Raw genomic sequence first — 11,906 nt, forward strand, 5'->3', positions numbered from 1 at the left:
TTTTTTAAATAGATTATTTCAGTCAAATAGTGTTTCACACACATCTCAAATGCTGGTTACATGTCATAATTACCTGACAGAATACACTTGTTGTTAAACGTGTCTGGTTTTCTGATTTAAGAGACACATTCACAAATGATGAACTTCTAAAGAGTATTTTATTTTGAACCAACATAATTCAAAAGCTGGCGCCCACAGACTCAGACTGATAAATTACAAAGGTTTTTAAAACTGTTTTTGGTTGCCATTTGTCTCATTTTTCTATTCAGAGTGTACCCAGAAAAACTGAAAAGAATACTGTACTGTAGGCCTGAAATACAACCTATTTAAATTCTAGATTGGTCTTGTGAAATAAACAAATGAGATTTAACAAGGCTAACAGTAATTATTTCTGCTGTTACTACAGCTGCTGATACTTCCACTTTAGGTTAAACACTCAATTAAACAATCAAGTTCAAAGGCAAGATTTGCAACAGTGAGCAAAATCCATTACAACGTTGAGTGTTAGAAAAAATGTGCGTGTCTTTTTAAAGTGAAAACAGAACAAATAACCAAAACAGTAGTATGCAGTTATCACACTAGACTTTGTTAAGCTTTAGAGAAGCACTTCTTTCTAATGTAGCTCTCGCTCTGTTGCGGCGGCCACTTGAAAGGTCTCCAGTTAAACTAAAGACCCGCTCTGCAAAGGCTTCGGAAGCTGGCATTGCCAGAAGGTCTAATGCCAGAGGTTTCAGCAGTGGAAACATGGTGGAGCTTTGAGAAGACCAGAAATCCATGCCCGATTCATCTGGGTTTGCGTGGGACGGGGCTTCTTTGAATTTGTGGACCTCTTGTCTGATGGAGGTCTTTGGCCTTGATGAAAACCTGAATCTAGGCTCCTCTGAGACCTCTGCATTCCCAGTGTCCTCATCATCTGTCACCTCTTCCTGGTATGGGACACTGCGAGTGATGTACTCTTCAGCTTTACTGAGGAGATTCTGTATGTCGTCATTTATCATTGTCAATCAGGGTCCCTGCTGACACACTAGCGTCAACAAAACAAGCAGCAACAGCAAGAGGAGAAAACTTGCTTGTCGACACATCCAGAAAACAGCTGAAGCGTAAATCCATGTTTGCAGACATCTTCTGTGCCAGTGTAGCTACATCCCTGTAGCTCCTGGCATGAGCAAGGGAGAAGTCTGAGCCCCAGTGGCTCTTCAAGTCCAGTAGTGCAGGCACAACCAGGGAGAAACAACTCGTCTCACTTTCAAGCACTTTGTGGGTTCTGCACACGGAAGGAGCAAATCCTTGAGGATGGCAGTAGGCAGTCCCAGCCCATGGTGTCCGCCACCGATGTCACATGGTCCTTTACTTGGAGTAAGCGAAACAACATCAAAAAAGAACTGGACCATCTGGTTTGACAGTCTTTGATGAGAATGAGTCCACATTGTTCCAGCAACCGTTCTGTGGCGACAGATGATATGCGAAACCGTCTCGCCAGATGCCGGAGCTTGTCCAGTAGACGTTTGCTGAAGGGAATGGACCACACATGGGGTCCTCTCCAAGGTTACATATCTGATGGAAAGTTTAACACAAAACAAAAAATAATTTTCATTAATCCTACAATAACTATTACTCTATTATCACTACGTGAAATTAATTAATTAATTAAACATATTTCAGATTCTTTTTAGATTTAATATCAAATATCTATGACAGCGAATAATCTCTCTATAATAACAAACACCATTCACAGACTGACCTTTCGTCCACCTCTTCCTCTTCATCACTATCCTGGGAATTGTTCTCATCAGAACTGGTGTCTTCTTCGTGGCGAAATGCAGAAACCATGTTGCTTCCAATATCAGTTATAATCATGAGAATTTTTTCCTTTGGGATCCCCCGTTCTTCTGTGCACTCCTCCACACGAGTAACAATAGAATGAGCAGTGTGTGGGTGAACCATTTGCTTTAAGTTTAGGAGTATGTGTTCAGCTTTACTGTCCTGAACATTGAAATAACAAGCACTGACAGCGAGGAAGGAGGCTGTGAGCCCCTTTTTAGTCCATATGTCTATGCCAATGGTCTGTTTTTGAATTTGACCTTTCAAGCTAGGTACATTTGGTCCACTGGATTTGCAAATTTTGTCTTTTTTGTCACAGTCAGTCTTTTATCTATTTTTTCCATCATGTTGATGGATTCCTCATCTTATACTGTCCGTGGAGGGTGTGCTGTCCGGGCTACACATTTAGCTAGAGCCTCTTTGATGCGTTGTTCCTGGGAGTCTGGCTTGTACCTGATGTGAGAAAAGTGCACCTGACATAGATGGCCTCTCCTCTTTTCTAACTGGTTGCTTAACCACATCTGGAATCTATGGTAAGAATAAATACAATGAGGCCTCATTAAATGCAATAATATCAGGAACACAAGTGTTATAGTGGAAATAAATAACTTAATGACAAGCCTAAGATCAAAACTGTAGGTGGATATATTTTATACGACAAAGTAAATTACCAACTTAATGCAAGTTAAACATGGTAGTGCACACACCATTATTGATGATATTTGGAGCAATATTACATGTAATTGTTAAACTTGATTTCCTTACATATAAATTAGCTTTTATGCCTAATTACATTCATTTTTGATTATGATGTGAAGGCCCACACGCATGTGGCATAATAAGTTACATAAAATATATATAACCTGCATAATGCATGTGCCACAACACCATAGATAACAGGTTAATTTACAGCGTAGATGTCTAAAATCAGCATTAGCTTTTGAGATGTTCATTTGAGTTAACTTTCCTGAATGTGTGGGTGGTTAGCCTTTAGATATCGCTTCAGGTTGGTGGTGTTTTTTCCCGATATTTTTTTTGTCCGCAGTGCTTCCTGTCAGTTATAATGACACTTTCTGACTTTTTGTCAATATCATTGTACTTATGATTGGACCAAATATCGAGCCTCTTCCTTCTACCTAGCATGTCGTCGGCGTGTCTTCGCTAAAGTCTATGGGTGATGTGTTCTTGCTCCATCTAGTTTCGTGTTGCAGCCACAGGAGTATGAGACCACCGTTACTCGAGCAACAGCGCAAACTTATTCGGAGGCGTAACCGCTGAATATTCTATCTCATGATGGAAAAGTAGAGACGATTGTAGACGAAAATGAAGAGAGATTTTATCTTAGTTTTTATTTTATGCAAAACATTTTAGTCTCGTCTTTTTTCGTCAACAATAATGCATGTTAATTTAGTCTTAGTCAGCGTTTTTGGACATTGGTGCGGTCTCGTCATCGTCTCGTCTTAGTCATGGAAAAAAAGGTCGTTGACGAACATATTTAGTCTCGTCTCGTCTGACGAAATTAACACGAAAATAATGCTTGTTTAATTTTTCAATTCTTTTGCCTATTGCTTATTTATTTGATCAATTATTTTCAATCAAAAATATTTATTTAAATGCATTAATGTATTTCATTTTATTTTATTGAAATGTAATTATTTTCACCATAAATTAATGCTTATTCGTTTTTTCCACCACTTCTTTATAATGACATTTCACCCACAGTAATATAATTGCTAATGCTTAAATATGATTATACACATCAATATGAAAATATGGGTCTGTCCATAAGACGTAGATGTGCCACCCTATCAAATAATGCATGCAAGACGTCTTCTTTTCCCAAGAGCATGACGTTTGCAATGTTCTTGACCACTTCCTCCTGTCCACGATGACATTTCCCCGTTATCTCCTGTGAATGCAGGCGCTCATAGAAACGGGCAGATATGGCCGCGTGATGCAAACCGTGAGTTTCATTCTACGGTTTATTCATTTAAAGCGTTGCACTATCAGTGGTAAATCTAGCTGCATTTTTCCGAAATCACATTTGGAAGGGTCCTGTTTGCCCGTGGGCTTTGGGCTGGTGCTGTTCTTCATCCAAACACACAGTGATCTACAAGAGCTCAGTTTGTGCGGTCGCGAGAACACATCTGGTAGTGGATCCACATTTAATCTGTATCGTGTGAGGCTCCGTCAATTAGGTTTTACAGTCATACGGTCCGTATCAAAACTGATTATGTACAGTATGTTCTTCTGTTGTGCCAATCTGTCCGTAAAGCAGGCCTTTGCCAGTACATATGTGTCACTGAACCGTATAATGAGATCTTTAAAGGTGCAATGTGTAAAAAATTTGAGTATCTATTAACAGAAATGCAATATGACATCCATAACTATGTGTTCAGTGGTGTATAAAGAACTTACTTAATAAACCGTAATGTTTTTATTACCTTACGACATATTGTGACGCCATGTTTCTACCGTAGCCGACAGCGAACACACAGCGCTACAGAGCGCGTTTCGTCACTCCGTTTAAAGAGAAGCCGCAGAAAGCTAGAAGCTAGCCATAAACACCGTGAGTAGTGACTTTTCCCTTGTCAGTGGTGTAAAATATGTAGTTGGATTGTTTCATGTAACTTAATTCTTCTCCCTCGCTGTGTTATGGCTTTGCTATGTGGGGATAAATGTGCTGGTTACGTTCGTGAGACAGCTGATTAGTACTCTTGTCATTGACCGTAAAACAGTAACGTTACAGGAATCACCAACCCGTCGATCTAGGAAGCATTTTAAGTCGATCGCGAAGAGTTTTCAAAATCAGAGAAAAAAAGCCTATTGTGTGCAGTAAATGGTGTCTAGGGGATGCGGAGGCGCGCGCGCTGTTACAATCATGCCATTTCTGCCGCGCGCACCTTTGGGCTCATGCGGACGCGTCCAGTATAAACAAGGCTTAACGCTTTAACCAGCTCAGCCACAGTAACAGCTCATATTTAGCCAGCTAAACTTCTGCTTTCCTGTTAGAAACAATATATAGTTGCAGTGGTTTCATGTGGTTCTTCTCCCTCGCTGTATTATGGGTTTGCTATGTGGGGAGAAATGTGCTGGTTACGTTTGTGAGACAATCAGCTGATTACTATTATTATATTATATATTAAGACCCTTGATCCTCACCTGACTATGGCTTTGTAAACTTTATCCATGATGTGGTTTATAATGGACTGTGGTACAGAAACAGTGACAATGTTACACACTCTTGGCTTACTCTGGCTATTCTCTGCTGTCTCGATATGCTGACGATATGTTTGTCCAGTTTCAGGCACCGTAGCTTCTTTGAAAGGGAGGGGTGAGCAGTGGGCTGAGCCTTCAGTGCAACTCGCAGCCGAACCGCTAGATGTCGCTAAAAATCACACACTGCACCTTTAATGTATGTTCATTATCTCCGTAGATGCGCACATCTGATGTGTTCTCCGAAACCTCACACGTGATGAGGAAGCTCAGGTGAAACGGCCAACACTCCTGTTCTTCAGAGCAATCACAACATTCACATCGACACAATGACAAGAAGGATCTGACTTCAAAAGATCGTCCTGTTCTTCTGAGACCGATGCTGTTCTCCCTCAAAGCTTCTCAGGTATGACTTACTTAATCACATTTCATTGTATGACTTTACTGTATTCATGACTAGAAATCAATAACCATATATAAACTACCGGCCAAAAGTTTAGAATAACGGATCAAAAATATGAAGCAGCTCATATGTTTTCAACACTGATAATAATCATAAATGTTTCTTGAGCATCAAATCATCATATAATACAGATTTCTGAAGGATCATGTGACACTGAAGACTGGAGTAATGATGCTGAAAATTCAGCTTTGATCACAGGAATAAATGTTAATTATTCCAAACTGTTCTTCCCAATAATTACAAACTGCTTCAATAGAGGTGGGGATATTTTGTGCATCAAGGGAATATGTGTGATGTTTATTCTGCTTCTGATGGAGTCGTTACTGTGTAGATCTGACCTAAAAGTCTGGTTCATAGCCGGTTTTATCACAGGGATTAAAGAGGATTGTGCTCATTTGAAATGATTTCACCTTGAAGAAAAATACTTGAGAGTATTTCACAATTGAGTGAGTAAAGTGTGTCTCTTTGCATCCACACACCCCTCATCATGCGTTTGATGTATTGAGTTGAATGTATTTCACTTTACTGTTTTCTGAGGATAAATCATGGAGTAGTGCTGCATTCCAGGAAAAAAGTGCAAAAGCACACCATTTGAAGTCAAACTGGGAAACTTACCTAACCCTAACTGCAGAAATCCACTGCTATTTATGCTAATGAAAAGCATAAAAGAGTCATAGTTCTACCAGTACATGATGATAAACCAGTTTAGCAGGAGACAGCTGTGTCAGGCACGGTAAATGTGTCGGACACGGTTAATGTGTCGGACACGGTAAATAAGTAAGGCACGGTTAATGTGTCAGATATGGTAAATGTGTTAATTATGGTAAATGTGTCAGACATGGTAAATGTGTTAATTACGGTAAATGTGTCAGATATGGGAAATGTGTTAATTACGGTACATGTGTAAGACATGGTTAATGTGTCAGACACGGTAAATAAGTAAGGCACGGTTAATGTGTCAGACATGGTAAATGTGTCAGGCATGGTAAATGTGTTAATTACGGTAAATGTGTAAGACCTGGTAAATGTGTTAATTACGGTAAATGTGTAAGACGCGGTAAATGTGTAAGGCACGGTAAATGTGTTAATTACGGTAAATCTGTCAGACACGGTAAATGTGTTAATTACGGTAAATGTGTAAGGCACGGTAAATGTGTTAATTACGGTAAATGTGTCAGACACGGTAAATGTGTTAATTACGGTAAATGTGTAAGGCACTGTAAATGTGTTGGACACGGTAAATGTGTTAATTAAGGTAAATGTGTCAGGCACGGTAAATGTGTCAGATATGGTAAATGTGTTAATTACGGTAAATGTGTCAGACACGGTAAATGTGTAAGGCACGGTAAATGTGTTGGACACGGTAAATGTGTTAACTACGGTAAATGTGTCAGGCAGGGTAAATGTGTCAGACACGGTAAATGTGTTAATTACGGTAAATGTGTCAGACACTGTAAATGTGTTAATTACAGTAAATGTGACAGGCACGGTAAATGTGTTAATTACGATAAATGTGTCAGACACCATAAATGTGTCAGACACGGTAAATGTGTCAGACACGGTAAATGTGTTACAGTAAATGTGTCAGACACGGTAAATGTGTTACAGTAAATGTGTCAGACACGATAAATGTGTCAGACACGGTAAATGTGTCAGACACGGTAAATGTGTTAATTACGATAAATGTGTCAGACACGATAAATGTGTCAGACACCGTAAATGTGTTAATTACAGTAAATGTGTCAGGCACGGTAAATGTGTTAATTACGATAAATGTGTCAGACACGGTAAATGTGTTAATTACAGTAAATGTGTCAGGCACGGTAAATGTGTTAATTACGGTTAATGTGTCAGACACGGTAAATGTGTTAATTACGGTAAATGTGTCAGGCACGGTAAATGTGTTAATTACGGTAAATGTGCGAGGCACGGTAAATGTGTTAATTACGGTAAATGTGTAAGGCACGGTAAACAATTAAGGCACGGTAAATGTGTCAGACATGGTAAATGTGTCAGGCATGGTAAATGTGTTAATTACGGTAAATGTGTAAGGCACGGTAAACAAGTAAGGCATAGTAAATGTGTCAGACATGGTAAATGTGTCAGGCACGGTAAATGTGTTGATTACGGTAAATGTGTAAGGCACGGTAAACAAGTAAGGCACGGTTAATGTGTCAGATATGGTAGACCTGTTAATTACGGTAAATGTGTTGGACACTGTAAATGTGTTAATTATGGTAAATGTGTCAGGTACGGTAAATGTGTTAATTACGGTAAATGTGTCAGGCACGGTAAATGTGTTAATTACGGTAAATGTGTCAGGCACATTAAATGTGTTAATTACGTCAAATGTGTCAGGCACGGTAAATGTGTTAATTACGGTAAATGTGTCAGACATGGTAAATGTGTCAGGCACGGTAAATAAGTAAGGCACGGTTAATGTGTCAGATATGGTAGACCTATTAATTACGGTAAATGTGTTGGACACTGTAAATGTGTTAATTACGGTAAATGTGTTAATTACGGTAAATGTGTTGGATACGGTAAATGTGTTGGACACGTTAAATGTGTTGGACACGGTAAATGTGTTGGACGCGGTAAATGTGTTGAACACGGTAAATGTGTTAATTACGGTAAATGTGTTGGATTGGGTAAATGTGTTGGACACGGTAAATGTGTTAATTACGGTAAATGTGTTGGATACGGTAAATGTGTTGGACACGGTAAATGTGTTAATTACGGTAAATGTGTTGGATACGGTTAATGTGTTGGACACGGTAAGTGTGTTAATTACGGTAAATGTGTTGTACACGGTAAATGTGTTAATTACGGTAAATGTGTTGGATACGGTAAATGTGTTAATTACGGTAAATGTGTTAATTACGGTAAATTTGTTAATTACGGTAAATGTGTTGGATACGGTAATGTGTTAATTACGGTACATGTGTTGGACACGGTAAATGTGTTAATTACGGTAAATGTGTTAATTACGGTAAATGTGTTGGACACGGTAAATGTGTTAATTACGGTAAATGTGTTGGATACGGTAAATGTGTTGGACACGGTAAATGTGTTAATTACGGTAAATGTGTTGGATACGGTAAATGTGTTGGACACGGTAAGTGTGTTAATTACGGTAAATGTGTTGGACACGGTAAATGTGTTAATTACGGTAAATGTGTTGGATACGGTAAATGTGTTAATTACGGTAAATGTGTTAATTACGGTAAATGTGTTAATTACGGTAAATGTGTTGGATACGGTAAATGTCTTAATTACGGTACATGTGTTGGACACGGTAAATGTGTTAATTACGGTAAATGTGTTAATTACGGTAAATGTGTTGGACACGGTAAATGTGTTAATTACGGTAAATGTGTTAATTACGGTAAATGTGTTGGATACGGTAAATGTGTTAATTACGGTAAATGTGTTAATTACGGTAAATGTGTTAATTACGATAAATGTGTTAATTACGGTAAATGTGTTAATTACGGTAAATGTGTTGGAGACGGTAAATGTGTTCATTACGGTAAATGTGTTAATTACGGTAAATGTGTTAATTACGGTAAATGTGTTGGATACGGTAAATGTGTTGGACACGGTAAATGAACAGAACATACCATATGAGCTGGTAAAGCAGTTATCATCAGCGTCGTATGAACATCCCAGGTTGAGTTTGAGACCTGTATTAAAAAATATTTATTTTTCTTTATTTTTAAATATTGTGGAAAGATTAGCATAGTAAAAAGTGAGTTTATTTTTTCAGTCCAAGTCTCTTTAACTCACGGTCTTTAAAACATCCCCAATAACTCTCTTATGCGAGAAGATTTAGCAGTGCTTGTGTCTTGTTGGTGATGACATCACAGAGCGCTAGATCGGCGAAGGTGAGCGCTGAGTAGATGAAACATCTGCTTATAGTCAAATGCACAACTCTGCTGGCCTGTAAATATTTTGATAACAGAATGCACTATAAACAACATCCTCAGTCTGTTTGCATATGATAAAGAATGCTCAGAGATGGACGAGCAGATGCAGCGCTTCAAAGCTCGATGAAGTCCTTTTACTGTAAGTGGCTCTTCTGATACGGGAATATGACAGTGATTCTCTGCTTCATCTGGTTTGCTTCCGGCTCCAGGTCGCAGATGTTCTCAATCTTTCACTTGTACCACATTAGTTTACTAATGGCATTTGCATAATCATTTCACGTTTCCTATTTATCATGCATATTTCCATAAGTGTCTTTCAGAGTTTGTGTTCAGTGGCCATGAAGTGTGAACGTGCACTCGTTCTGGCTGATTCCTCCAGCCAAATCTAATATTGAGAACTGTATTTTTGTTTGTTTGAATGCTGATGCTTCGGATGGATGACTTGATGATATTTTTAGTGTAAGGGTAATAATCTTACCTCAACATGGCTGATGTCTGTCCTGCAGAAATGATGAAATCAAGACCTGGCTTTACATTTGAAGTGCTTGAGATATGATCGTATGCGTCATAAATAAGACTGGTTGAGGAGCACTGGTCGTGTCGGACTCGATGAACCCGTGCGAGACGCTGCCAGCTTAAGTGCAGTGTCCATCGCTGACCACTAGGATTAATGCATGTTGTGGCAACAGGAGAGCTCACGCTTCACTGGCTCAGATGACGTTTCCTTCCTTTGTGGCTCAGTGGTTCTCCTGAGACGGGAATGATAATGAAGTGTTGTGTCACAGTGCTCGAGTCTCAGTGCCGGTTCAGAGAGAGCCGAAGGGTTATCATCATCAACGACTGAAGTGTATTCTTTATATGCTGTATGGAGACTGAAACCACAATAACTCAGGAGGGAAATGTCTTATTTTAATTTATTTAATTTCATTTTAATTTTTTATTTTGAGTGAGCTGGTTTCCAGATGTTAAACCGGTAACCGATAAATCTTTATAGTCAGCCATGCTGTGAGCTACGAGGTCGTTAATCGGTCGTATTTGCTGCTGTTGACAGTCACCCTGCATTATTTCATCTTAGTTTTAAAATGATCATATTTAAAAGCGAAATTCGTGGTGAAAAACTACATTACCCATGATGCTGAACATAAAATCCCACCAATCAGAGTCGAAAAACGGGAAAAATGTGTCAAAATCTTGTTAGCTCCGCCCACTCCCATGAAGCACTGCGATTTACTTAACGAAGACGATCTCCATATGCTCTCAAATATATATATATGATACACAAATATACAAACAAATGCTGTGTATATATATATATATATATATATATATATATATATATATATATATATATACATATTTTACAATAAACTTAAAATATTTTTTGTTAGTGAATATTTAATCAACATTTTAAACTAGTAGTTTCATATTTCTCCATCGTTTTTAATTCGATTATACTGTTCGCAATGCTTCATGGGATTGTAGTCCTTTCCCTCACCAAAGCCATTGAGTTCAGTCTTGTACCTTTTTTGTCTTTTTGTCTGATTTTCAAGTACTTTATATTGTCTTTCAGGATATTTTAATGCTCCTGCCAGCCTGTTGTTGAAAATAAGAACTTGTTCTTAACTCTTTTGCCTGGTTAATAGATACAGTTTAAGTAATTTAAAGTTACCTTTATCAAAGTTTGTAGTGTTGTGATTCTCCTCCTTGCTGGTCGTTTTGTTCATAATGCTTTAACATAATCTTCTTTTAAAATAGCTGTGGGAGAAATGAATGTAAAAAATCCCTGTCTAAACACAGAAAGAGTTTCAAAATAAAAGTCCTTACAGTGAACACACAGGGGATTTAGAACAAGCCTTTATTTAATGTATGTTTGAATAAATCTGATATGAAAACAGGTTTTTACTTCAGACATGTGTAAATGTTTATATTTCAGCAACAAATTGGAGTAGAAACATGTCATTTAAAAGTGTTGTATGTGCTATTTAAATGTTTGTAACTTCATTTTCAAATTTATGTTATTTTGGTTTTGTGTTTGGCTAAAAGCAAACTTTCCTTTCAATTGTTGATGATTCAGTAACACAGTAGTTTTGTCTGAATTGTCGCTTTAAGCAGATCTTCGTGTTTCGCTGGACTCTAGATCGGAGGTGAAAGATGCGGTTATGGCCTGCGATCGAGGTGACGTCAGATCTCGCCGTAGAGTTTAAGGAAAGCCGGTTCAAAAACATGAAGCCAAATGGCCAAAATGAGTAAAAAAAAAATGTTCAAATTAACTTTTGTGTATTTTCTCTGGCTGATCCTGTAAAACGTTTGCTGTCCTCAGAGCGCTTTGGAGAAGAACAGCACGGTCATTTCCCACTAAACGTTTGGTAGCTCTTATCACATGGGAACGAGTGTGCTTATCTGATGATATCAGTGCGAGCCAGAGCCACTTTAAAAAAGAGTGACATTTGGAATAGTTTGTAAAGTCACTACATTTT

At 38.3% G+C, this 11,906-nt stretch overlaps 1 long non-coding RNA gene across 1 annotated transcript; it reads right to left on the reverse strand.

Annotated features, from left to right (window-relative positions):
- Positions 1-568: 568 nt before the first annotated feature.
- Positions 569-9,992, reverse strand: LOC143753486 (uncharacterized). The gene is made up of 3 exons (XR_013207750.1): positions 9,908-9,992; positions 1,742-2,349; positions 569-1,554 (listed from the first exon to the last, which is right to left on the reverse strand). It is a non-coding gene; the product is annotated as an uncharacterized LOC143753486 (long non-coding RNA).
- Between the last annotated feature and the right edge of the window lie 1,914 nt (positions 9,993-11,906).

The sequence above is a fragment of the Siphateles boraxobius genome, unplaced genomic scaffold (assembly GCF_051911475.1).
Source record: "Siphateles boraxobius isolate OS27281-9 unplaced genomic scaffold, OSU_SipBor_1 103, whole genome shotgun sequence".
In the NCBI taxonomy this organism is placed as follows: Eukaryota; Metazoa; Chordata; class Actinopteri; order Cypriniformes; family Leuciscidae; genus Siphateles; species Siphateles boraxobius.